This window comes from Nomascus leucogenys, chromosome 7b, assembly GCF_006542625.1.
Source record: "Nomascus leucogenys isolate Asia chromosome 7b, Asia_NLE_v1, whole genome shotgun sequence".
Taxonomy (NCBI): domain Eukaryota; kingdom Metazoa; phylum Chordata; class Mammalia; order Primates; family Hylobatidae; genus Nomascus; species Nomascus leucogenys.
Window position 1 is genome coordinate 84,824,884 of NC_044387.1, and position 27,220 is coordinate 84,852,103.

The 27,220-nt window shown below is 36.5% G+C and overlaps 1 protein-coding gene across 1 annotated transcript in view; it reads right to left on the reverse strand.

Annotated features, from left to right (window-relative positions):
* Positions 1-10,758, reverse strand: part of MARCHF1 (membrane associated ring-CH-type finger 1) — an 861,096-nt gene extending 850,338 nt beyond the window's left edge. Inside the window, exon 1 of the mRNA XM_003257921.4 lies at positions 9,898-10,758. The gene's annotated coding sequence lies outside the window, so the exon portion shown is untranslated. The remainder of the gene's footprint in view (positions 1-9,897) is intronic.
* Positions 10,759-27,220: the final 16,462 nt, after the last annotated feature.

The following is a 27,220-nucleotide window of genomic DNA, read 5'->3' on the forward strand; positions in this document are numbered from 1 at the left end:
GCAGAGAAACTGAATCTTCCCACTAAAAATTAATGTGAAAAACTACTTTCTTTTTGTTTGGTTTGGTTTTTGGTGTTTTTGTTTTGTTTTGTTTTGTTTTTTGAGATGAGTCTCACTCTCACCCAGGCTAGAATGGAATGGCACAATCTTGGCTCACTGCAACCTCCACCTCCCAGGTTCAAGTGATTCTCCTGCCTCAGCCTCCCCAGTAGCTAGGATTACAGGTGTGCACCACCATGCCCAGCTAATTTTTGTATTTTTAGTAGAGATGGGGTTTCACCATGTTGGCCAGGCTGGTCTTGAACTTCTGACCTCCAGTGGCCTGCCCGCTTTGGCCTCCTAAAGTGCTAGGATTACAGGCGTGAGTCACTGTACCCAGCCCAAAAACCACTTTATATAACAAAAAAATTTCCTAAGGAAATTATGATAATTTTCTGGCATCCAGAAAAATCCACTATAAAAATATTCTGTCTCTAAAGGCATGCATCTCCCAGTAGCCATGTGGTGATTACACCCCACTCACTGCTAAGTGAATAGGAGCCCAAGAGAGAATGAGTGGCTTGTCAGTTCACAGTCCATAATCTACTGAACTGCTCCCACCATGAAAAAATGGGAGGTAAAAATGTAGATTACTCATTCATCACCATGAAAACACACAGAAGAAAAATTTGGCTATATGAACCATGAAACTGTTCTCTTCATTGTTTATAAAAAGAATTTAGTTCTAATAGTTAATAACCAACAATTTCTTTAAAACAATTTATCAGCGTATGTTCTCTCTTACACTGTTTTGGGGGAAATTTTTCAAATAAATGTTCACATTAGGTGTGTTGCCACAGAATAGAAATTAGCATGAAACAGGATTATTTTCGCATCATTTTTTCCTCGACATATAATTTATTACAAATATACGCTCAGAAAAATATTTTTTAAATCCACAAGAAAGCTAATTAGATTTAACAGAAGTCAACATTTTTTTAAGTTTTGCTTTAATATTCATCTTTTAATCCAATAATTTATTTAAATTGTTATGATAATAATTCAGTCTTATTATTATTATAAGTATTTGGGAAATTTAAAAAGTAGGACAAAAAGCTAACCATAGTCCTATGACGACTATTAACAGTTGAAAATACTTCCTATTTGTAAAATAAACATTTCCTTTATTTTTGACATTACTGGGTAATGTATGTTTAAAAACAATTAAAGCCTTCTGCATCATTTTTAACAATTTTTGAAAATTGACAACTATGGCTCATCCTCATAACAAAAGCTATAGAAATAGCATCTATTATCACTTCTTAAGACTCATCTTCTCTACCATCAGTGTCATAAGGAACAAACCAAAAAGTATCAGACTTTTCCTTCTATATTATACTTGTCATTTAATATCTTAATAATCTGTCAAACTGATTCCCCCATCTCTTTAATTCTCTGCCATTGTTCATGGCACAGAATCTTTCTTTCATGTGGTAGTTACTTAATAAATACTTGTTTATCCATTTATTTAGTAAAGGTTTCTAAAATAAGACATACTCATGAAGTTAAAGGTTTCATAAAAGATTAAGTTTAAACATAAGCTATAAATAAACCCAGTTATCTTATTTAAAAAGAAAGGTAGCTGGCAAGAACTTATTGTATACATTATGCTAAATATTAAAGGGTCATTTCACAGGGTGCCTGGGACATGACTTTGGATTCCATGAAACAAAATTGCTAAGAAATATTAAGCGAAATATAACTCTAAGTGGAAAATAATTTGTCTCTAATTGATCGAATTTCAAATTTGGGAGAAATTAGCAGAACCAAAATCCAAACTCATGTGAGTATGGAGGCAATTTAACTTCACTAAAACCTAAATACAAAAGCTGAGTCCAGAATGAATAATTAAATGTGGCTATGTGCCATGCTTCAGTAACATCTAATAGACCTTTGTGTGTTACACTATTAAAATAAATCTTAAGTAAAATTTTAATTGAAATGTTGTACTTTTAAAAGAAAAAATCTACCCATAATTCTACCACTCTAATAATAGATAACTAGCAAAAATATATAAATTTTATAACTATGTAAAAACTACTTAGTTATATGGAACTTAAAAGCCTTGTAGGTAGTCCTTAAGGTATCATCACCATGAGCTAGAACAAATATATTGAGTAATAAGTAAATAAATAGTTCATTCTCCTTTCTTTCAACTCTATTTCTTTAGAAATTCTCTAACTTTAAATGAGAACTCCTACAACTTTTGATTCAAATGTTCATAACTCTTAATATTTGCTAGGCTGCATATTCGATACAACATTCTTCCCAGATTCATACATTTCTTTTTTGCAAATAGATGGTCTGTATTTGTTAGCACCTTTTTACCGCTCCCCTACTACATGCACATACACACGCACACACACGTGTACAATTAATTCCTTACTATGGCAAACATTTTGTAACAGTCCCTTATGTTTGGTACCTCTCTTCAGCCTACATCACACTCCCTCTGACTGTGAGTATTTCAAGCTTCCCCCAACAGTAGGACCTTGAGCACACTTCATTTGTCCCTCTGTTAGAAAATTTTTATCTTTTTTCTCCACCTAATTAACTCTTCCTTCCTTCAGATGTCAGCTAAAATGTCACCTCCTCAAGGAGGCTTACCCAGACCTCCCTGGCTGAGTCAAACTCCCCTCTAATAGGCTTCCCCATTACTGTGCATCTGGCCTTCATTATACTCACTTTTGCTTATGTGCACTGGCTTGTGTGATTATTTAATTAATTTCACAGAAATAAAAAGCTCCAAAGAGGCAGGAATCATGCCACATTTTTTACTCATCATTACATTACCAGGACCTAACTGAGTGTTGAGCAAAGAGTAGACTGCCAATAAATACATATTAAAGGATAGTAAAAAAGAAGGAAGAGATGGAAATTAATCATTATGTCAACAGATGACCTCATAGTTACTAGAAAAATTATTTAAATGGTCTCACTTGGTGACTTGAAAGATGACAGATTTGTAAGGAAAGTACCTCTGAAAATACATGTTTTATCTTCTTTCTTATTTTCTCTCATTGTAATGGATGTAGCTTATGATTTAGTCCTGCTTTTCTTTCTCTTATTCATTTTTCTCTAGAGAAGGAAAGTCATAAATCTTAGGCGAGGCTCTCTTCAAAAGCAGAGTCTGAACTAAAAAATTGTGTGCAAATAATACAAGGTGATCCCGGAGAGTAGGAGTGAGGCACTGGGTAAATTGAACCAGGGAGAGAGTAAAGGCTAATACAGGTGCATGCAGTTGGGTCACTTCCACGGCCGGTTGAGGCTCCTTCTCACCTGGACCTTATGAGGAGCTACAGAGTGCATCTCGGAACTATCCACCCATTCCCACTGACTGCGAGGCTCCATGGTGGTGTTAGCTCCTCCTCACTTCCAGGCTGCGTGGACCATGGTCAGAAGCAGGGAGAAAAATAAGACATGCTAGTAAAGTAACAGAGAAGAAAGTGAAGATACTCAGCGCAAGCTTGAGATGGGAAATAGCACAACTGAGTCAGAGGCTGCCTACAATGATTGCCCAAGCCAGAGCCAGAAGCAGATGTGAGATTGACAGGACATCCGGCAGGGTCCAAAAAGCATGTGATATACTTCATGAGAATCAGATCATTGCTCACCACAGTCAGCCCCAATGAACCTCAATGTCAGTACCTAATTTATCACTCTCACTAACTTCCATTTATCTCCTAATGTGCCTCAGGACACTGAATTGAAGGCAGGCGCAAGAATCTATTCCAGGCATTTTCTGACTTCCAATCATTGTGTCCCAAATAGTCAGTGATTTCTGGAATATGTTATCTGGAATATATTACCTGGAACATACGATTCACTCAAAAATAACATTAAATGTAATAGTTCAACATTAGTATCCATCCATCACTAGGCAGACTTAACCAAAATTCTAGGTCAATCCATAAAAGCACAGTTAATTTAAATCATATATCTCTAACAATCTACTTCAGGTATAACCTGAATTAACTATATTTCCGTGAATTGGTCTAGAAATACATTCTGAGTTTTATCCATATACCAATAAGAAAAGAGATCAACATAGTACTAGCTTGTTAACACTATTGTATGTATATCACAAGAAATCAGTCTGTATCAGTTTCTTTTCAGAGCAACAGTTGGAAAAATAGGACAGTTGTTTCTAAGAAGAGGGAGATTCCAGACTTCACACATTTTTCACTCCATAAATGTAGCGCTTATTTGTAAGTTAGAATGATTCATTAACCATGGAGTTCTTGTGTTCAGAAAGGAGCCTTACTTTTTTATGCACACACATATACACACACGTGTCTGTGTCTGTATTTTTGGGTGTGTATTAGTCCTAAAAGAAACAAAAGTTTTACCAATTTATGATGTTTAGTTACCAATAAGTTGAATCTATTGGCTATTTGAATTACTGGTCTTCACTGTCACAAAGATTTATCTCAAAATTTAAAAAACAGACAAACTGTCTCAATATAAAATGGCACATAGTATATTAATGGCTGTTTAATAGAATCTGCCTTCTTTTTATATCACTTCTAAAAATACGTGTGGAGTTAGCTGTATTGCATAGGAGGCTGTGGGATGGGACTACTAATTCCAGTTTTACCACCACGAAATGATCTTTGATCACTGTACATCTATGTTTATTATCAGTTAAAAATAATGACACATTTCAGCTGATGGTTTTGGTCAACAATAACTAGAAAAGCCAGATATAAGGACAGTATTCTGATAAAACCTAGTGGAGAGTTTCAGAAGAGGTCAAGACTAGAAGCTTCAAGATTACAGATGGAAGAAGTACCAAAGAGGTAAGGTGAGTTTTCAGAATATATTTTTCCCCCAGGATGAAGACTGGGGGCAACTGCCAATCTGGAAAGACAGTGAGAGACTAAGAATATGGGCTTTGCCTGAGCAGAGGACCACTGATGTGAGACAAATAATCTAGCAGAGATTTTGGCAGTCTTGAGGGGCTGGAGAGACAAAATTAGATATGAGGGGCCAAGAGCTCAGTGAGAAGTAAAAGGTGTAGCACTCAGTTTGACACATACTTGATTTTACCTACATGAGGTTTGCTAAAGCCTGAAGTTACACATATGAGTGGAGGCTAAGACATTGAGAAAGAAGCTTCTGGAAAGAAGAGCGGATTCTCAGGAGTCTTGTCCTGGCTTGTGTCGAGGGCCTGTGAATGCACCAGTAGAAGTTCAAGACATCTGGGCCGGGTGCAGTGGCTACACCTTGGCATCTGGGAGCCCAGAAGTCTAACAACTCGTGACTCAGCTCAGTCTCTGGGTGGATTACAACTATGGGCTACCACCCCACCATATCTGTCTAGCAGAGGAAATGTTGACACTTCTTTGGAGATGTATAGATCATCTGGAGCCTTTATAAGTTTGTTTTTTGAGACAGAGTCTCACTCTGTTGCCCAGGCTGGAGTGCAATGGCACGATCTTGGCTTGCTGCAAACTCTGCCTCCTAGGTTCTAGTGATTCTCCTGCCTCAGCCTCCCAAGTAGCTGGGATTACAGGCACCCGCCACCATGCCTGGCTAATTTTTTGTATTTTTAGTAGAGATGGGGTTTCACCATTGTTGGCCAGGCTGGTCTCGAACTCCTGACCTCAGGTGATCCACCCACCTCAGCCTCCCAAAGTGCTGGGATTACAGGCATAAGCCACTGCACCTGGCCGAGTCTTTATAATTTTTATATATAGTAACTAAAATTGAGAGTAAAGATATGCTGAAAAGAGGCTCACAGCAATACAGTTGACATTAGCAGACTACGATATTAGAATAAGTTTGATTCATGTGCTCAAAGTCATGGAAGAAAAGATGGAGAAAACAGATAAATTGGAATCTATAGAAAAAATCAAATGTACACTTGGAAATTTAAAAAAATACAATAATTACAGTAATAACCTGTGGATGAGCTTGGCAGTATAACAGGCATGGTGTAGAAGAAGGTTAGCAAACTGGAGAGAAGGTCAAAAGAATACTCAAACAAGCATAGAGAGAAAAAAAGTAGAAAATAGTAAAACAAGTACAGGCTGCATGTTGGGTACAGTGAAACCATCTATTAAACATGTAACTCAGATTTCAGGAAAAGAAAACACACACAATGAAGTACAGCTATATATGAGAAGATAATAGTCAAAAATTCACCAATGAATTTCACCTGATGAAAGATAACAATCCACAAATTCAAGAAGCTCTGCAAACTTGGAGGATAAATCCAAAAAACCTATACCTCGCAATATATAGAAAACTAAAGAAAATAATGGCAAATGAAAAATCATAAAATCACCCAGAGACAAAGACACATTTACCCTCATAGCAACAATATGACTGACAGGTTTGATGGAAGTGAGAAGTCAAAAGAATATCAAATGTTTTGGGCACAGTGGCTTATGCCTGCAATCTCAGCACTTTGGGAGGCTGAGGTGGGCAGATTGCTTGAGTCCAGGAGTTTTAGCATAGATGGTGAAACCGCATCTATGCTAAAAATACAAAAATTAGCCAGGCGTGGTGCTAGTCAGGAGGCTGAGGGACAAGAACAGCTTGAGCCTGTGAGGCAGAGGTTTCAACGAGCAGTGATTGCACCACTGCACTCCAGCCTGGGTGACAGAGCAAAGCTCTGTCTCAAAAATAAATAAATAAAAATAACAACATGTTGAAAAAAAAATACCAAACAAAAATGCTATACTCAGCATTACATCTTTTAAAAATATTTTCAAACATACAAAAACTGAGTAAATTTCTTGCCAGCATGCTTTCAATAAAAATACATAACCACTTACTTCATAGCTTTTATGAATAAATTATAAGTGAATTGGCAAGAATGCCACAAATTTAACATGCCAGATATTCTAAAACCACAATTACTTCTGCACCAACCTAATAAAATATAATTCACACATTAGGTTCACCTCCATCAATTTACTTCTTTAACTGAAACTAATTAGAAATTTAAAAGTGATTAAGTTCGCTAACATATATTTGTCAGACAGTTCCTCCTGTATTTTCCAAATCATTTTTGCACACTAGTTCATTGGCTATGCACTGTCCCCCATGAGAAAGGCAAGGCAGATATTTTCATCTTTATTTTATGTAAAATGAAACTAATGTTTACAGACTCCGACCCTTGTCCTCAAGTACATGACAAAGTCAAAAGTAGAACACATATTTTCTACCACTGTTCATCACTGAAACACTAGGAGGTAGAAATGAATTAATAGTATCATAGGGGAGTCATAAATTGCAAAATGAACCCAATATATAGCAAAGGGATAATCGTGGCTTCAAAGAATTTGTCTCAAAATTTTTTAATTTTATTTTTAAAGCTACATTAACAGCATTATTTTAACCCTCTAAATATTAGATCATCACACTCCTAAATATTTTCAGCAACACTATAACTGTTGACTTTCACTGTTGTATTTCCAGAAAAAGTTAGGATGCAAAAACCTTTCAGCCAAGGTGTTACTGACCAATTTCCCTATCAAAGGCCTACAGGAAAGTGAAAGCTACAGTGTTTTGTGATCCATAAAACATCCTTAAGCTTGAATTTGAATTACACCATGAAAAAGCCCAGAAGACAACCTCTTGATTGAGTTCAAGACATAATTTTGCCTCAAGGAGGGTAAAGGAAGTTTTGCTCTATCATAGAGATCCTAAAGTATCTGTTAAATCACACAACTGGAACAATGAAAGCAAGAAGTCATCAAATAGCATAAACTTATTCTTCATACAGGATCTTTCCATGGATACTTCCCAGTGTCCTGACATCACTCTTTTTTCGGTGACCTTGGAACATCACTATTGCCTGCCCTGGGCTTTGTGCTATGGCTTTATTTTTGTCCTATAATGCAACTTCCTCCTCTTTCTCACCTTGCCCAGTTAAGAGCCCTTGTGCAACAAAATAGGCAAAGTATTTGTGAAATACATTAAAGAACATTATGAGAATACTCTCTAGTTCAAGGACACTATTTTACTCCATGTGGTTTTAAAAATCATATTGTACTGGCTATCAAATAAATCAAATTATATCTATTTATAATATGCTTATATCTTCTGAGAACTTTCCTCAGTATTCTAGTGGAATGTGAATAATCTGTGTACTTTTGACCTTCTTGGATAAAATATTTTTGAAATAAAAGATTTCATATATAAAATGTAATCTGTTCTCCTCAATATACATTTTTATTTACCATGTAAAGGAGGTAAAACATCTTATCGCTAAAGGTAATATCATTTGGCAAAAACCATGAGCCAAACACCACGGTACCTCCTGTTGATCACTGCTAGCTGATTATCTGATCAGAGTTATACACGTATTGTATGTAAATGTAGATTTTTATGTAGCGTACACCCCATCATGTAAGCACGTCAGAAGCTCGTACATTCACAAGTCTATTTCCAAAAGAGTTTTTGCTATTACAATACTTGAGGAAAGCAGTCAACATGAGCAACAGGTTCTCTAAGAACCTTAAAGTAAAACCCCATACACTTTATTATAAAAACATAGTACAACAAAGTTAGAAAGAAGACTTCAGATAAAACAGGTGGAGCCTATTGTGACAATTAGTCAAGAAACAATGAAATAAAAAATTCTGTATCACAGAAGAAAACGTTGCTGATAACCCCATAAGTCCTGGATTAAAACAAGCTCTTTGCTCATAACATTGGTCTCTCAACATAGCGTGGCAAAATCAGACATATAATTATGCACTTCCCAGGAGAGATACGCATGTAAAAGCTACAATGAGCTTTTCCAAAATCAAAACTGACACAGCACCTTCTGATAGTCCCACCATTCATATTTAGTAAAGCCTCCCTGTATTATCTCACCCGGTTTCTTTTTTATTTCCACCACATTGATTATTCCAATAATTTTCTATCAAATCTGTTCTGAAAAGACTCAAACTTTATCAAAAGAGCAATCACTGAGAAAAATTATTTTAATCCTGTTTTAGAAAAGCTTTATTAGAATCATCTATCTTTAAGAAAAAAAAGATCATCTGAAGAAAAATTAGCCTCTTTCAAGAAAAATAAAATAACCCTTTGAATTATAATTGTGATTGTTACTTTCTTATACCATAGCATTATGTTAGATGCTGGAATACCAAACTTGTATACCAAGAATCTCCTTAATGTTCAAGGATTATTTACATTTAATATACATTAAATTCACAAATACAAAATGACTATTTAAAGTTTAAATGTTTTTTATTGTAGTGGATGAAAACAAAAAAAGTAACTGAACCCCCAAAGTAGCAAACTTTCATTTCTTTCCATCTTTTTCACAAGATATTCCTTTTGTAAACACACTGACATTAGAAACAGATGTTCTGATAGGTACCACAGCTTCCTTGTGATCTGAAAATTGAACCTCCTAAACAAGGAATTCATCAATAAAACGTGTGTCCACCAAGCAAAAAGCCAGGGGGGTGGGTGTTGGCATGTTGGCTATATAGCACTTATAGGCGAGACAACTCCAAACTAAGGTACCTGAGCAGGTTCAGAATCTTTTTTCGTTAAACCCACAGAGCTCTATAATAGAAAACATTTTGATCTCAAAAATGTTTAGCCAGCAAATCTTTTCTGGAACTATTGAATAACAAAAAGAATTGCCAGGAAAACGTGAGGCTCTCTAACTACATATTGGCCATGCCTCTGACTCCATCCACCTGTCACAAATCTCCAAAATCAGCGCTTCAGAAACCAGAGAAAAGAGCGAGAGTGAGTCTCCCTAACTTTGCCATTTCCCTCACCCCACTTGGGGATAAAACTTGGGCGTCTCTCTGCCTCGACTGGCCACTCCACTTCCTGGAGCTCCAGAATCTCCCTCAGCGCCTGGATAACTGCGACACTCACCCGTGAGCGCAGGACCCTCCTGGCGTCTTAAGTCCCAGCTCTCAGTCCCGCTGGCCACAGGAACACAATGACATCTCTCGCGCAGGAGTGCGGTTGCAGGGAACCGAAATCGGACCCAACAGTTGCAGTGAACCCGACTCAGGGTTGAGCGCATCAGCGCTAAACCCAAGACAAAGGCTGCCCTGTGTCTTCCGTGGTGAGCGCTCTCCTTTGGTAATCGCTCCCCGTCCCCCTCAAGCCCACACTGGGAGCGCGTGAGCCTGTAAAGTGGCTGTCATCGATTCCGCGCTTTCCGAGGGGTGCGGCTGGGTGACTAGTACCACGCCGGTGTAAACAGCGCGCAGCGCACTGGGGATCCGCCAGAAACGGCGCGCGCGCAGAGCGGGCGCCGGGGGCCAATAGTAGCAACTACCCCAGGCGGCGGGCTGGAGCCGCCTACTCTCACCAGAGAGGCGCCTACCGGGCAAGCCCGTCGCCCGCAGGTTGGGTGGCAGCACCCGCGAACCCCAGCCACGCTCCCCAGTGTACCCACCAGGCAAAGGCACCTGCTGCCTGCCCTCCAGGGCTGATGCTGTGCCAAGCCCCGCTCGGGATCAGGGACAAGCCGCTCAGGACTACCAACCGGAGAGAGGGAGCTCCCAGTGAGGCTGATTGAATGAATTATGTTTGCAGTCACTTACCGGCGGAGGGTGAAGTAGCTCAGGCGGCCGCCAGGCTGCGCGCGGCCGGCATTCCGGGGCGCGGGCATTCTCCCATCCTTTGTCAGTTGCGGGTGGAGCACTCCTCCCCAGCTAGCGGACGAGCAGCCGGGTGGCAGGCAGCCCGGCTCTGGCTCCGCTCCCCAGTCCTCTCCCCTCCTCTGCTCCCCCTCCCCTTCTCCGTCCCCCTCTCTGAGCCGGCATTCACTGGGCTCCCATGATGTCATCCAGTGGAAATCTGCCATGCTCAAAGACTGGAATAATCCAGCGCTCACGCGGGGAACGCAGAGCAGGCGGAGGAGGCAGCAGGGCCTCTAGGAGTTCCCAGAACTAGCAGCTCCAGGTTAACTGGAGTCAAGGACAGGACATGGGGCGGGGGTCTGCGGAAAGGTGGCTCCGAGGGTGTATGTGGGCTGGGTGGGCGCGGTGGGGATGGGGCCGGGGATGAAGAGCCTCTTCTTTGCCGTAAAGATTCCTAAATCAGTACTTAAACTGATGGCAGATACCAGGGGTAAGGAAAAAGTTTTTTTCTGGCTGCTCAGTAGCTCAGGTGCCCCATCTCGGTGATGGACACCTACACTGCAGCCACGATAATAATTAGAACCCCTGGAACCCTCGGAGCCCTAGTCACAATGAGAACGTTTAGGATGTCTGACCAATGACAGCTTCAATGATGAGCAGCTAAAGTGAGGGAGAAAGATGTGTACTGTTTACAGGTGGGAGTCTGAGGCAAAACATTAAACAACGAGGGGACCTCAACAATCTGTGACATGAACACCGAAAAGACCGCTGGTCTGAGGCAAGAAGGCACCAGTAGCAATTCACTCCTAGCCTTAGTACTGACCACCTGTCCTCCCACCATATACTAATGGACACTCGAGAAGCAACTCTCTTGTGGCCTCACCCAAAGACTGTCATCAATGATGAAACTATTTAAATCACAAGGTTTATTGAAACTCATGAAAGGTGCGATGCCAAATCTTTTGCTCAAGATTCTATGTAACATCAATAGAAGTTTTATTAGAGGAATAGACAAACAGCCTGAGTATTTTTTAAGATTCCGCTGTTTTCATGGAAACAGGCAGATACACCAGATCTGAGATCCAGCCCTACAGCAATCTAGAGCAGCTTCATGTCAAAAACTCTCCTGTTCAGGGACCAGATTTCAACAGCTCATGGTTTGTGCTCTAATCAGTCCAAGCTTCAAGGAGGCTCTTGAGTTCCCAGAATTACCTACCACCTGTCATTCCTGGAAGAGACTAAGCTTGCAGAGAAAAGTACCAGCAGCCAGTGCTGATTAGGCAGTCTTCAGTGAGAGTGCTAGGTGAGAACGTGCAGCCTCTGCCGCTGCACTCATCACCATTATCCTTTACAAGTGTGAAGACTAACATTTATTACAAGTGTTGATACGGTTAGAAACTCCTTAATCTTTGTAAATACAAACAGAAGGACTCAATATAATAATGACGACAACAATTTAAAGGCTACTCACTGTCAGACCGGCTTCTTATTGCATTGTGAAATTGTGAAATCCAATGGGACTTTTCTGAGGAAAAAGTAGTAACTATGAAAAAGCAGCATCAGAAATTATTTTAAAAAATAAACTACCAGTGTAATGGAAAAAGAAAATATGGCACATATACACAATGGAGTAATATTCAGCCATAAAAGAGAATAAGATCCTGTCATTTGCAATAACACGAAGGAACTGGAGGTCATTACCTTAAGTGAAATAGGCTGAGCACAAAAAAAAGACAGACTTCGCCTGTTCTCACTCATTTGTGGGAGCTAAAAATTAAAACACCTGAATTCACAGAGATAGCGATTCAAGTGATGGTTACCAGAGGCTGTACAAAAATATAGATAGATAGAATGAAGATCTAGTATTTGATAGCACAACAGTGACTACAGTCAACAACAATTTATTGTATATTTTCAAATAACTGAAAGAGTATAATTGAAATGCTTATAACATAAAGAAATGATAAATTCTTGAGGCAATGATACCCCATTTTCCCTGATGTGAATATTTTACACGGTATGCCTGTATCAAAATATTTCATGTATCCCATAAATATGTATACCTACTATGTACCTATGAAAATTGAAAACTAACAGAGTATAAAAAAATTGTGATGCATGTACTGTGGAAATTATGTGTGAAATCTATGTGTTTACTTTTATTTATTTTCAAATTAAAATATTTTAGGTATCGCTAGTATTTATATCATTATATAATAAGTAAAAAATAACATATCAAATGATTGAACAAATTTTAGAAACAAATATTTTTAAATACCAAAATAATAAAGATTTTTTTACATCGGGGCCAAATGGGAAGTAAACTAGGAGAAAAGGTAAAAATTTGGAAATGTAAGTAATGGCAGTCTTTGAGAATGGGAAAACAACGTAACGGCTTGAAGAAAGTAATTAGTACTGCTAATGACACTGTTTTAAGTGCATCAGAAGGTCAAGTTGTAAACCTTCCCTCAGAGATTGGTTCTTTAATGCCCCATCTATCTTCTTTGCCTCTGTTTATCTTCCAGTTCTTCAGCATTCTCTGGACTAATTCATAAGAATGGAGACAAGAAGAAGGTCATAGTTAGCAGATCTGGGGAATTTATAATAGTAGCCATAAAGATCAGAAAATGCATCCTTCAGCTTTTTTTCTTTTTCATCACTGCTCTAAGGAATTAAAGCAAAACCTAAATCTCTTACTTTAAAGAAAAAATGCATTCATACATGATAATGTATTTATTTCTGTGAAAATATCTTCAGTATGTGATTTGGGACTTATTTGGGAATTGAAAATACGGTGCTGTGGCAATCACTCAGGACCCTGATCTTAGCAAAGTGAATTTACTATATCTCTACAATAACTTCTTTCCTAATGTGTCCCAACCTACTAATAACTTTGCCTGTGCCACTGACATTTTCCACTACTACTGCATACTTCATTTATTTGTAATTCTTAAAATGTGGTGTGTGAATATTTTGAAATATTTTTATCCAAATGGATGCTATAAATAACTAAAATAAAACATCTAATCGTTACATGAGAAAATGTAAAAGTATCATAAGTCTTAGCCAAAAAAAGTCTGAAATCATATTTTACAAACCTAACTTACATTTGAATCATATTTAAATGGTGAATATATTAAACCTTGGAATTGAAGATTTAGAGTAGATACATTATTTCTGCCTCACTTATTGATGCTCTACTGTACCATTTTCATACTGATACATGAGTCTCTTCACAAAAGCAGCAAGGGCTTTGGTGGGAAAAATAGACATTTTAATATTTTTTATTTGTGAATTCCACAGAATATAAACTTTTTATACTCTGGTTTCATTTAAATTGATAGACTCATTTATAGCTACTGACTTTTATTTTTATTCTTATTTGTTATTTATTTATTTATTGAGACAGAGTCTTGCTCTGTCACGCAGGATGGAGTGCAGTGGTGTGATCTCAGCTCGCTGCAACCTCTGCCTCTTGGGTTCAAGCGATTCTCCTGCCTCAGCCTCCCGAGGAGCTGGGATCACAGGCATGCGCCACCACGCCCAGCTAATTTTTTTTTTTTGTATTTTTAGTAGAGACAGGGTTTCACCATGTCGGCCAGTAGGGTTTCAAACTCCTGACCTCAGGTGATCCGCCCACCTTGGCCTCCCAGGGTGCTGGGATTACAGGCCTGAGCCACTGCGCCCAACCTTGACTTTTAAAAACAAGTTTTCCTACATACAAATTTGTTAATTGTTGATACATAATACACAGAAATAATATCAGTAAGTCCTTATCCTGTGCCAAATACTGTGCTAAGTTATTATATGTTACTCATATTATATGATATAAGTGTATTAACCTCTCTTGAAGATGAGGAAACAGAGACCCACAGAGGTTACAAAAATTGTCCAGGCAACTAAACTAGTAACAAATCAAATTAAAATTTGATTGTATCATCCTAAACATATAAAGTCTGTCCTCATAACAGCATACTTGCAACTTTTAGGTATTTTTTCCACTGAAAAAAAAATGAAATATGAAAAAATAAAATGTTGTATACATGCATACATTATATATACATATATATACACACATATATATATTCTATTTGATGAAGTAAATAATATGATTTTGTGAACTTTTCCATCAGTTAACAAATTCATCACTAATTTTATTTCCATTATCCCTGCAAATGAAATGCTTTCAAAGTTATTTATGAAGAAAAAGAATCTCAGGCTACCAAATAAATTTTGGTTTTGGATCTATTCTTAAACAGTTTCAGACATAAAGCAAGGTACAGTGATTTTTAAACTTGAAGACAGATCATTGCAAAATGAAATAAAAACGAAAAAGAGCCATAAACCATTCATTTAAATAAAGATAAAGACTACCTCAGCAAGTATTTTCTCTGTACAGTTAATCCATTAGTAGCCCTGGGAGAGAAAACTGCATCACCCATCCAAATGAAGGCTTTTCTTCCTACTGTGAATACTAACAAGGAAAATAGATCACTTTACATATCGGACCTCAAAGACCCAGTATGTTTTTTATCATAGAAAGTAATATTCCCTGGGCACAGATATATAACCAAAGCTTCTTTAAACAGAAAGGTTTAGTGTAGACTTTTTCAAGGTCTTTTTTTTATTTTATCTTGTTTCATAATTGCTGATGTTTGGCAACCTCTGTTAATAAGGGTTATTTGAGAGAATGTGTGAAGTGGTTAAAAGGTACACATAACAAATTATCATTTTTTCAAAGTATGCTTCTAACTTGGCTTTTTGAATTAATTGCTCATTTATGATATAAACCATTTAAAGAAACAAGGGCTATCTTTGTACTCATAAGATATGTTATCAGGTACAAATTTATTTATTGCATACTTGGGATCTAAATATTAGTGTTATTTTGACTTTGGTTCCAGTACATTCTTCTATCGTTAAAATCTTTATTTGACAGGACAGGGGACCCATCCCATGGCTTTAGTTAATTTTCCAGCTGCTTTGTCACTTATGCTGGTCATTGGCACTAACATGACATAGAAGAGGTCTTATATGAATTGCTTTTGTTTAAAGGTACAGGAAAGAATGAGGAAATTTTTTTTAGAAGAAAGAACTTATTGCAGAATGGACATACTGCTTGTGGAAAGCAAAGGAATCTCGTTGTATATATACACATTCCTTCACAGCCCAGTGCTATGAAGGAACATGTATATATACAATTTTCTCCTAAAATAAAAGTATTTGAAAATTAAAGATGCTGATTTATCCTCTTAGACTGAGATTTTTCTTGAGAAAATGCTCATATTATTCAGCTGTAAGAGTAGTATTAGTGATCTGCTTTCATTATTTCCACCCTGTTCCTGTGGCCATATATATTTCCTCAAATTGCTTCAATTACCTTGGTTGACCCCATTTACAGGCATGGAATTAAAGATAACACAGAACCAAATACTCCCAACAGAAAGATAATTTTCTGATATTTTAGTCATAGTTCTTAATCTTTATAGCAGATGTTTCTCCTACAGCTATACCTTCTTAGCTATCATGGGGAAAAACCCTGACAAATATATTTTCTGAGGAAAAAACATATATATATATATTTATATACATTATATAATATTTATATATATTTATATATTATATAATATATTATATATTATACATTATAGTATATATATAATATATATAGTATATATTATATATTATACATTATAGTATATATAATATATATAGTATATATTATATAGTATATATTATATAGTATATATTATATAGTATATATTATATAGTATATATAATATATAATATTAGAGTCTTCTAATAGACATTCCTGATTTTCCAAGTCAACTTTAATTTCTGAAGTACCCTGAGAGTCGAATGGAAGAGCTCAGAATACTGTAAGCTTGCTTCTGAATCTAGTTCTCTTACCGACGTCTTTTATGACTTAAGTAATTCATTTCACCTAGCCACCTTGCCTTCTTCATTTGGAAAAGGAAAATGATGACATCTGCCTTATACATCTCTCACTTCAGAGAGTTTTATGAGAAAAGAAAGTAGAGTGGAAGTATGATACAAAGGGAGTGTAATAGTTCTACAGATCTAAAGGGAGCCTCCTGAGCTACATCCCGTTCAGTCGTACAGGACACTCAATTATGTATAGCTGATTGTGGTGGCTAGAACAAGAAGGGAGGAGAAAGAACAGGAGTGGAAAAAAAAGATCTATTATGTTGGGGGTCTTTTTTGTTTTTTATTCCTTCAGACATAAAAATGGAACAGTGGAAAGTGTGGCCTTTGAAAAGTTTTGAACCACAGCTTACCATTTACTATAACTTAATTAATATATTTTAATGTCTCTGAACCTCACTTCCTCCTCTAAAATACAGTTAAAGTTATTTTTCCTCAGTTTATTTTAATTTTTTGAAAATCAAGATATGTGTTCATCCACAGTGTGCTTTTAAGGTAGTACTACTTTTCACCTCTGCAAAAGTTATTTTATTAGTTGTAACAAGGAGTAGTAATGTAGACTTAAGGAAATATGATGCTATCTCAAAGAAGGAAGTAGAAATTAATCTGTTTTGTTAATAATATAACCAAGACACTCTAAATGGTTCCTGGAAAATATTGGTTGAATAAATGAATGTATGATTGGATCATTGTGATGATTCAGTAAAATAATGGAATATAGACAACATCTAGTGCTATGGTCTAAATATTTATGTCCCCGCAAAATTTGTATGCTGAAACCTCATCATAAAATGTATAGTATTAGGAGCTAGGGTCTTTGACGGTGATTAGATCATGAGAGCAGAGCCTTCATGAATGTGATTAGTGTCCTTTTAAAAGAAGCCTGAGAGAGCTTCCCTGCCTCTTCCACCACACGAGAACATAGCAAGAAGTTTCAATCTATGAATCAAGAAGTAGGCCTTCACCAGACTCTAAATTTGCCAGCATCTTGATTTTACACTTCCCAAGCTTTAAAACCGTGAGAAATATGTTAACATTGTTTATAAGCCACTCACTTTATAGTATTTTGTCAGAATAGCCTGAATAGACTAAGACACCTAAGATAATACCTATCAATTAGCAGCTGATCAATAACTAATATAACTTGAAATCCTGGATTCAGGGGCAAATTGCATTCCAAAGGTTTTTATTCATTGGTTTTTTAAAAAAGGGAATATAAGGTATATACTGCATTTTGTGTAGTATCCCACTGTTGTTTGGGGCAGCACCATAAAATCAAACATAGTGATATGTCTGCAGTGAAATATATAAAGATTCATGCTGAGTGTGATAAAATGAGCCTCATATCATTTAATGTCAGTTTTCTGCCAAATGAGCTGTGAAATTTTTTTTATTTTTTAGATATTTCTAGACATTAGAATAAGAATTAACATTTATTGAATATCTACTATATGTCAGGAACTGTTCTAAGCACCTTACATGTATTAATTTAAGCCTCATGCAATGTTCTAAGGTAGGTAATCTTATTTCCATTTTATATTATAGGAGAGAAAACATGCTCAGAAAGGTTAAACACTTGCTTTCTTTGGGTTATAAAGTAAAGCAAAATGAGTCTGGAAATATTTGTGTTAAACATTATAAAACTAAAAATAACTAAAAATAAACAATTAGGAAGAACATAAAAATAGACATTTATGACAGAAAGAAAGGAATTTCTAAATTACAAGCAATGAAATAAATTATAGATAAAATAGTAATATATTTTATTAAATATTATATAAAATTTCAGAACACCAAAAATACTACATATAAATTTAAAGTTTAATAAACTAGAATAAATTTTTGCAACAGCTATATTTGGTATATTCAATATATATACAAATCAATAAAGCACCAAGACCTCAGTAGATTTCTTAAAAAGATATAAAGAAATCACACAAAAAAGTACTACTGGCAGAAAAGAACCAACATTGAAGTTTAAAATTCAAGTCTAAAAAATCTGAGATACAATTTTTCAAGTATCAAGTAAAGATTTTCATAACTTGTAATACTTTCTTCAGGCAAAGGAAGAGTTGTATATATTGTAGATATAAACATATGTTCGTTCAAGCTTTCTAGAAAACATTGGCAGCACATGCCAAATGCTTTAAGACTTCCTATAGCCTTTGAGGTAGTGATTAAATTTCTTTAGGTTCTACTATAGAGAAATAACCAGAGATATAGGGAAAATATGTTTATCCACAAACATGTTTCAGTAGAGTAATTCATAATATTATTTGTAAAAGGAAACCAGTGCTTTTAAAGACAGATGTATATAAAACAACTTCAAATAAATGAAGGGGGAAAAAGTGTTTGAACTGACCAATACACCACTTTTCTTTTTTTTTTTTTTTTTTTTTGAGACGGAGTCTCGCTCTGTCACCCAGGCTGGAGTGCAGTGGCGCGATCTCGGCTCACTGCAAGCTCCGCCTCCCGGGTTCACGCCATTCTCCTGCCTCAGCCTCTCCGAGTAGCTGGGACTACAGGCGCCCGCCACCACGCCCGGCTAATTTTTTGTATTTTTAGTAGAGACGGGGTTTCGCCGTGGTCTCGATCTCCTGGACTCGTAATCCGCCCACCTCGGCCTCCCAAAGTGCTGGGATTACAAGCGTGAGCCACCGCGCCCGGCTAATACACCACTTTTCAACACACTGCTGAGCCTAACAGAATGGGCAATGTTGTAAATTCACAGTTTAGTTTCCCAATGTCACATTAACAAGCCCTCTAGAGAGTTGTCGCCAGGGAACCTGAGACCCTGAAGCCATATATATAGGCAGGAGAGTTTCTCTGCAGTTGTCCTCATCCAGGTAAGAGAGTGATTTTCACTGCAAAATATTTTTTCCACGGTGAGTGATGACAACTTGTGAAATTGTTATGCTCCACTGTGGGCCTGTATGCTGTCCCTTTCTCTGAATCAGTTGTTAATACTATAACTTTAGGGCAGTATTAATTTTTAAGCCTCTAGGAACCAGATTAACTCAACTAGAGTCAAATGAAATCGCAATTTTAGCCATTAAAAGTGAACCTCATGCAACTTATTGACTTCTTTTTCTTAACTCCAGCTCCAGCTCTTCTTCCTCCCTGCTCTCTGTTTTGTAATCATTTTCTTGGTAAACAGTTCCAGCATCCATTCAGGTTTCCAAACAAGGAATCTAAATATTACTGGAAGATATTTCCTCTCACTTGCACCCCATTGGAATAATCAATATTTTATATACTACTACTATATACTACTATTCTACATACAACTATTTCTAATTATTTTATTTTGATTAATTAAACATTAGTTTTTTTAAAAAAAAATGAGTGGCATCATTTTGGTGGTGACATTGTCACCAAGACCTTTGCATTGCCGGGCGCGGTGGCTCACGCTTGTAATCCCAGCACTTTGGGAGGCCGAGGCGGGCGGATCACGAGGTCAGGAGATCGAGACCACGGTGAAACCCCGTCTCTACTAAAAATACAAAAAAATTAGCCGGGCGTGGTGGCAGGCACCTGTAGTCCCAGCTACTCGGAGAGGCTGAGGCAGGAGAATGGCGTGAACCTGGGAGGCGGAGCTTGCAGTGAGCCGAGATGGCGAGGAGCTTGCAGTGAGCCGAGATTGCGCCACTGCACTCCAGCCTGGGTGACAGAGCGAGACTCCGTCTCAAAAACAAAACAAAACAAAACAAAACAAAACAAAACAAAACAAAACAAAACAAAAGACCTTTGCATAAAAATCTCTTGAGTTGTTCCCCTTTTCCATATTATTTGCAATTGTACTCATTTAGACCCTTTCACCTTGTGCTGGCCTATTATCTTTAGCCACCTTAAATTTACCCTATACCCTTCTTTCTCTTTCTCTATGCCCTGAAGAACCGTCCTCTTTGGCGTTTTCCTTGCCCTTCGGCTTCTGGTTGGGTTCTGTTTGGACACACCAGAAGGATTTAGAGGGTGGAAAGCTGGGTTTGTATTTCCCCCATTTCCTCCATGCTTCAGTGTGGTTCTAAAATATGCTACTTTGCTTCGTCATGATAGATTCTCCCATGTTTCCAGCCATCAGCCAGGCTTTCTTGGTACCTTAAGGTTAGTAAGGCTTAAGGGTAACCATGGCTTCCCACTCTTGATAGTTCTAACCCATTTTTTTTTAACCCTACTCACATAGAAGTATTTTCTTTACTAAAATGTACATCATTAAAAAGTCAGGAAACAACAGATGTTGGAGAGGATGTGGAGAAATAGGAACACTTTTACACTGTTGGTGGGACTGTAAACTAGTTCAACCACGTGGAAGACAGTGTGGCGATTCCTCAAGGATCTAGAACTAGAAATACCATTTGAATCAGCCATCCCATTACTGGGTATATACCCAAAGTAGTATAAATCATGCTGCTATAAAGACACATGCACACATATGTTTATCACGGCACTATTCACAATAGCAAAGACTTGGAACCAACCCAAATGTCCACCAATGATAGGCTGGATTAAGAAAATGTGGCACATATACACCATGGAATACTATGCAGCCACAAAAAAGGATGAGTTCATGTCCTTTGTAAGGACATGGATGAAGCTGGAAACCATCATTCTCAGCAAACTATCGCAAGGACAGAAAACCAAACACGTCATGTTCTCACTCATAGGTGGGAATTGAACAATGAGAACACTTGGACACAGGGTGAGGAACGTCACACACCAGGGCCTGACGTGGCATGGGGGGAGGGGGGAGGAATGGCATTAGGAGATATACCTAATGTAAATGACGAGTTAATGGGTGCAGCACCCCAACATGGCACGTGTATACATATATAACAAACCTGCACGTTGTGCACATGTACCCTAGAACTTAAAGTATAATAAAAAAATAAAAATAAATTTAAAAAAGAAATCCCAGTATACTGTGCTATCTCTTTCCTGTTAAGACACAAGAGTGGCACACACTCCTTTTCCCTATCACTGAAATGACCTCTATTGATTTCATGCCTATAGTCTTACCCTCACCACACTTTCTGTGCAAAACATCCTTCAGCCATTGACAGAGTATCCTTTCTCAAATGCAAACCTGATAGTGCCATTCTATCCTCAGCACACTCGTCAGTGTTCCCCATTGTCATTGGCAGTAGTTTCCAAACAGAGAGTTGTTGCTAAAAATCCTTATCACCCAAGCATTTTCCATGAAATAATCAAAGTCTTGTATATGCATATACTACTATTTTTAAGAACTATGCTACTGTGATTAATTAAATGCCTGCTCATTTAAAACATGACATGCTTCACACTGACTTTATCATTACATGTTTCTGCAAATAATCAAATATTCCATTGTATACGTCAAAATAATCTTTATATTCAAAAGACAAAATCTAGATTCTAATTTTCCAGTTTATTCTTCTATTACTCACCCACATGCACTTACATTTTATTTAAGTGCCACATTCTCTCTGCATCTTCACCTTAGGTAATCTTTTTCCTATTTCTGAAAGGTACTCTTCCATACTCAATAACCCTTTCATGGCAAATTCTTCTCATATTTTTAATAGATTATATTGAATGTCAATAGACTAGATTTTGATTTAAGTATTTTATGTGCATTATCTCATTTAATACTCATTATAATTACTGAGGTGAAGTTTAAGAGGTTTGTACAGGTTTACAAATCATAAAGTGTAAAATTAAGACTTGAAATCAGACCTGATTTCATATCTACACCTTAAAATGTAAAACGTATTTTCCAATAAGATGCTAATCCAGAAGATAAAAAAATTATATACTCTGAAAACTCTCTTACATGGCCATTCTCATTTTAATTCCCATGCCACTTTGTACATATTTTCTCATACTATACTGCCATGATGTGTTTGCTTATCTTTCCCACTATGCTATGAGATCTTTAAAGATGAAAACTTTTTCTTGCATTTTGTTTGTTCATCTTTTGTTTTACTTTGCTTCCAGAACTTAACAGCATATCTGAGTATCAAATATAGAATAATTTATCAATAATATTAATGCTTTATAAAGGAATCATACTACTTTTAATATCAAAATGAAGCAATGTCTATTAGGAATTATCGCATTGCAACATTTCCAAAAGTGCCTATTTAGTTTATATCCTTGATTCAATACCAGATTGATGTGTACATAGTGTGGCATCTGACCATCTCATTGTGACAACTGTGTACTTTATTCTTGTTTCTTTATTATCTAAGTTACCCAATAATGATTAATTGACCATATGTGTCAAGAAACACCAATTATTCCGTTAACTTTAATTGACTTCTTACATATATGAGTGCTGATAGTAGTTATTTTTTTGTCGCCAGTATTATACATTGTAAATTATCTGCACAGGGAAAAACACTGTTTACCTTAATGTCTTCATTTGTAATGTTTGTTGTTTCTAATTTACTCAATTATATAGACCAAATTTAGAAGATACATATAGGAAATGGAAAAGCAGTCAAACCTTTATATTTCAACCATAAAATCAATACATAAGAAAAAATAAATATTTAAACGTTGTTTAGCCACAAAATATTTTGTGAAAGATAATAAAGTTTATGAGAAATCGAATTGCAATCTAATTAATTCCATGACAACATGCAATAATGATAACTAATATTTATTGGGGTTTGTTAAATGCAAGGCATTGTCTGAGTGATTTACATGCATTAACTCATTTAATCCTCACAACAACTATGTGTAACAGACATTGTTATTTTCCTCATTTTATAGGTACAAAAACTGAAGTGAAACAAAGAAAAGCAACTTGCAAAGGTTATGCAACTAATGATGTCCCAAGTGGCATTTAGAACTCAGGTAGCCTACCTCTAAGACTGCTTAATTACTATGCAATACTACCTTTATTAAACAATTGCTAATTGAATTATTATTATGGAATACAAGAAAATTGCATTAGAAATCAGGGAGTCCCTTTGCTCATTTTCTTGCCCTAACTGGTTCTACTTCTACTATAGTAAAAATGAGCTCAATGAGCCGTCATAATTAATTGCCATTAAGCATAAAATCATATCAATAATTTTTCTTTACCCTTACAAGGTAACCTCTGCATATAATTTGATTTCCCATGTAGCAGGAGTATATTGTAGTAATTGAAAGCATACTTACTAGAGCCAGTTCGCCTGAGTTTGAATTCACCATTTTCTAGTTGTTTATTTCAATTTCCTCACCTAGAAAATTAGATCAATAAGAGTATTGATTGTATAGGGTTGATGTGATGATCACATTACTTAATACATATGAGGCACTTCCAACAGTGCCTGGCACAGACTCAGTTGCTAGTTATTACTATTTTCTTACTAAAAGTAGATTATGTATATGTTTGGTGATAATTAATTAGGTAGCATTATGTGGAAATGAATAAGCTATTATTCCAATATATAGATTAGTCTATTGTGTCCTTTATTCACAGGAATTCCCTTTAACAGGTTCTGAAGCCCATGTAGGGTTGAGACACATCATTAGACTTGTGTTGACTAACAGGTTTTAATTTGAGAACCATCTGTAAGAAATTGATAACGGTTGCTTGGGTAAGCAGTTGAGATTCTTGAGATCACATAAGTACTCAGCAGGAAAGAGTGTTTTTATTGGATTATTGGTTATGCTGTGGACTTGGGTCAGTAAGCTTGAGTTCAGCACCCTGGACAGCACTTTGCCCATCAATAATCAGCAGCAGCAGGAGCAGGCTGTGTAAACAGATACGTTGGGACCTGGCATTATTTAGAAATTGGAGTAAATATACACACATGTGTATGTAACTCTATATCTTACATTCATAGAAGAACTTAATTATTCTATTCACAAAAAATCAAGATTATTCTGGTAGCTAAATATACCAAGAAAAGTAGAGAAAAAGAATAGCTAAAATCTCATCAAGGCTATATTGTTCCTGTCCTTCTTACTGCAAAAGAATGCATATTGTTATTTTCCTAAGTTTTCTAAATCATTAATTAATTTATTTTTATTCAATTGAAGCTTACGGGACCTAAAGTGTTGGAACTTATAAGATTGGTAAATGTTGGCAATGATGTTTATAAGTCCTATTTTATTTAATAGCAATTTATGCACTGCAAGGGAATGGTACTTAAATAAAATATTTTAAGAATACATAAGTGGTTTTTCTCCCTGGAGGATCATTCCAGTGTCAGTATATACTTTCTTCTCAAAACATATTAGTACTATGTTTTTCAATATTTTACCATAGAATTATAAATTCTCAGTGTGCTTCTACTATAGTGGCAGAATTAAGTTTAATTCTGTTTCCCTGCAGTTAAAAATAAGGCAAATTAACTTCTGAATTGACCTTAATACTTAGTAACTTCTCTTCAAGGCATTAAGTTTCCATAGCAGGCAGTTGGCTTTCCTTGGCAAAATTTTTATCTTCACACATGTCTTCCATTTCTAAATTCATTAAGCCCTTCAAAATTCCTTTTTCCTTTTCTTTTTTTTTGTTAGTAGTTGTCTCATACAAAACTTATTCACCATAGAATACTATGCAGCTGTAAAAATGAATGAGTTCATGTCTTTTGCAGGGACATGGATGAAGCTGGAAACCGTCATCCTCAGCAAACTAACACGTGAACAGAAAACTGAACACCACATGTTCTCACTCATAAGTGGGAGGTGAGCAATGAGAACACATGGACACAGGGAGGGGAACATCACACACCAGGGCCTGTTGGGTGGTGGGGGGGAAAGGGAGGGAGAGCATTAGGACAAATGCCTAATGCATGTGGGGCTTAAAACCTAGATGACAGGTTTATAGGTGCAGCAAACCACCATGACACATGTATACCTATGTAACAAACCTGCACATTCAGCACATGTATCCCAGAACTTAAAGTAAAATAAAAATTAAAAATCCAAAAATTAAAAAAAAACTTATTTTATTGTTTTAGGTTTAAAAATACTGTTTAAGTTACTTGATTAGGACAGATATTTTCAGATTTTTTTAGGAATGCATTTTACAGAAAAAGATGTAGATTTTCAAGAAAAAGATTCCAAGAAAATAAAAATATTGTTAAGTGGTTGGCTCATGGAAAGAGAAGAGGAAGTAGACCCTCCTAGAATTGTATAAAGATGCATCCTTTCCACTAACGGTAACTCAAACCTTCTGAAGGACCATTGATTGCCCTGTGCTTGATGAAACAAGGAAGAGTCAGGCTCTATCAGGTTCACACAGTTCATTCCAAGCCCTAAATTTTAGTTTCTCTTTCTATGGCAAACTGTTGCCTGGAAGAAACCGAATTTTTTAAAAAATATTTATCTTTTATTTCTTTTGTATAACTGAAACATTGTACCCTATGACCAACACATCTCCATTCTAACCACCGTCCCCCAGCGTCTGATAACAATCATTCTATTCTCTGCTTCTGTGAGTCTGAATGTTTTAGATTTTACTTATAAGTGAGAACGTGAGATATTTGTCTTTCTGTACCTGGCTTATTTCACTTGGTACAATATCCTCCAGGTTCATCCATGTCGTTGCAAATGACAGATTATCCCTCTTCTTAAAGGCTGAATAGTATTTTACTTTGTGTACACACCACATTTTCTTTATTCATTCATCTGTTGATGTACACTTAGGTTGATTCCGTACCTTGGCTATTGTGAATAGTGCTGCAATAAACATGTAGTGCAAATATTTTCTTGACATACTAATTTTATATCCTTTAGATATCAAAGCAGAATTGCTCGATCATGTGGTAGTTCTAGTTTTTGAGAAACCTCCATGAAGTTTTCCATAATGGCTGTATTAATTGATATTCCTACTAACAGTGCACAAGGATTCCTTTTCCTCCACATCATCACCAACCATTATCCTCCATTTTTTATGATAGCCATCCTGACAGGTGTAAGGTGATATCTCATTGTGATTTTAATTTTCACTTTTCTAATGATTAATGACATTGATCATTTTTCATGTATCTCTTGGCCATTTGTATGTCTCCTTTTAAGAAATTTCTTATTGCGTCCTTCGCTATTTTTTAATTTGGTTATTTGTTTTCTTATTATTGAGTTGTTTGAATTCTTTACATATTTTGGGTACAAACCCCTTATCATCAGATGTATGGTTTGCAAATATTTTTTCCCAATCCACAGGTTGTCCTTATTACTCTGTTAATTGTTTCCTTTTCTGTGCAGAAGTTTTTAGTTTGAAGTAATCCCATTTGTCTATTTTTGTTTTTGTTGCCTGAGCTATAGAGGTCAAATCCAAAAACTCATTGCCAAGACAAATGTCATGAAGTTTTTTCTCCTGTTTTCCTCTAGCGGTTTTACAGTTTCACATCTTTACATTTAAGCCTTTAATTCATTTTGGGTTGACTCTTATATGTAGTGTGAGTTAAGGACCCAGTTTCATTTATTTATTTATTTATTTATTTATTTATTTATTTATTTGAGATGGAGTCTTGCCCTGTCACCCAGGCTGGAGTGCAATGGCACGATCTTGGCTCACTGCAACCTCCACCTCCCGGGTTCATGCCATTCTCCTGCCTCAGCCTCCTGAGTAGCTGGAATTACAGGCACGTGCCATCATACCGGTTTCATTCTTCTGCATGTGGATATCCAGTTTTCCCAACACTTTTCATTAAAGAGAACTTCCTTTTCCCATTTTATGT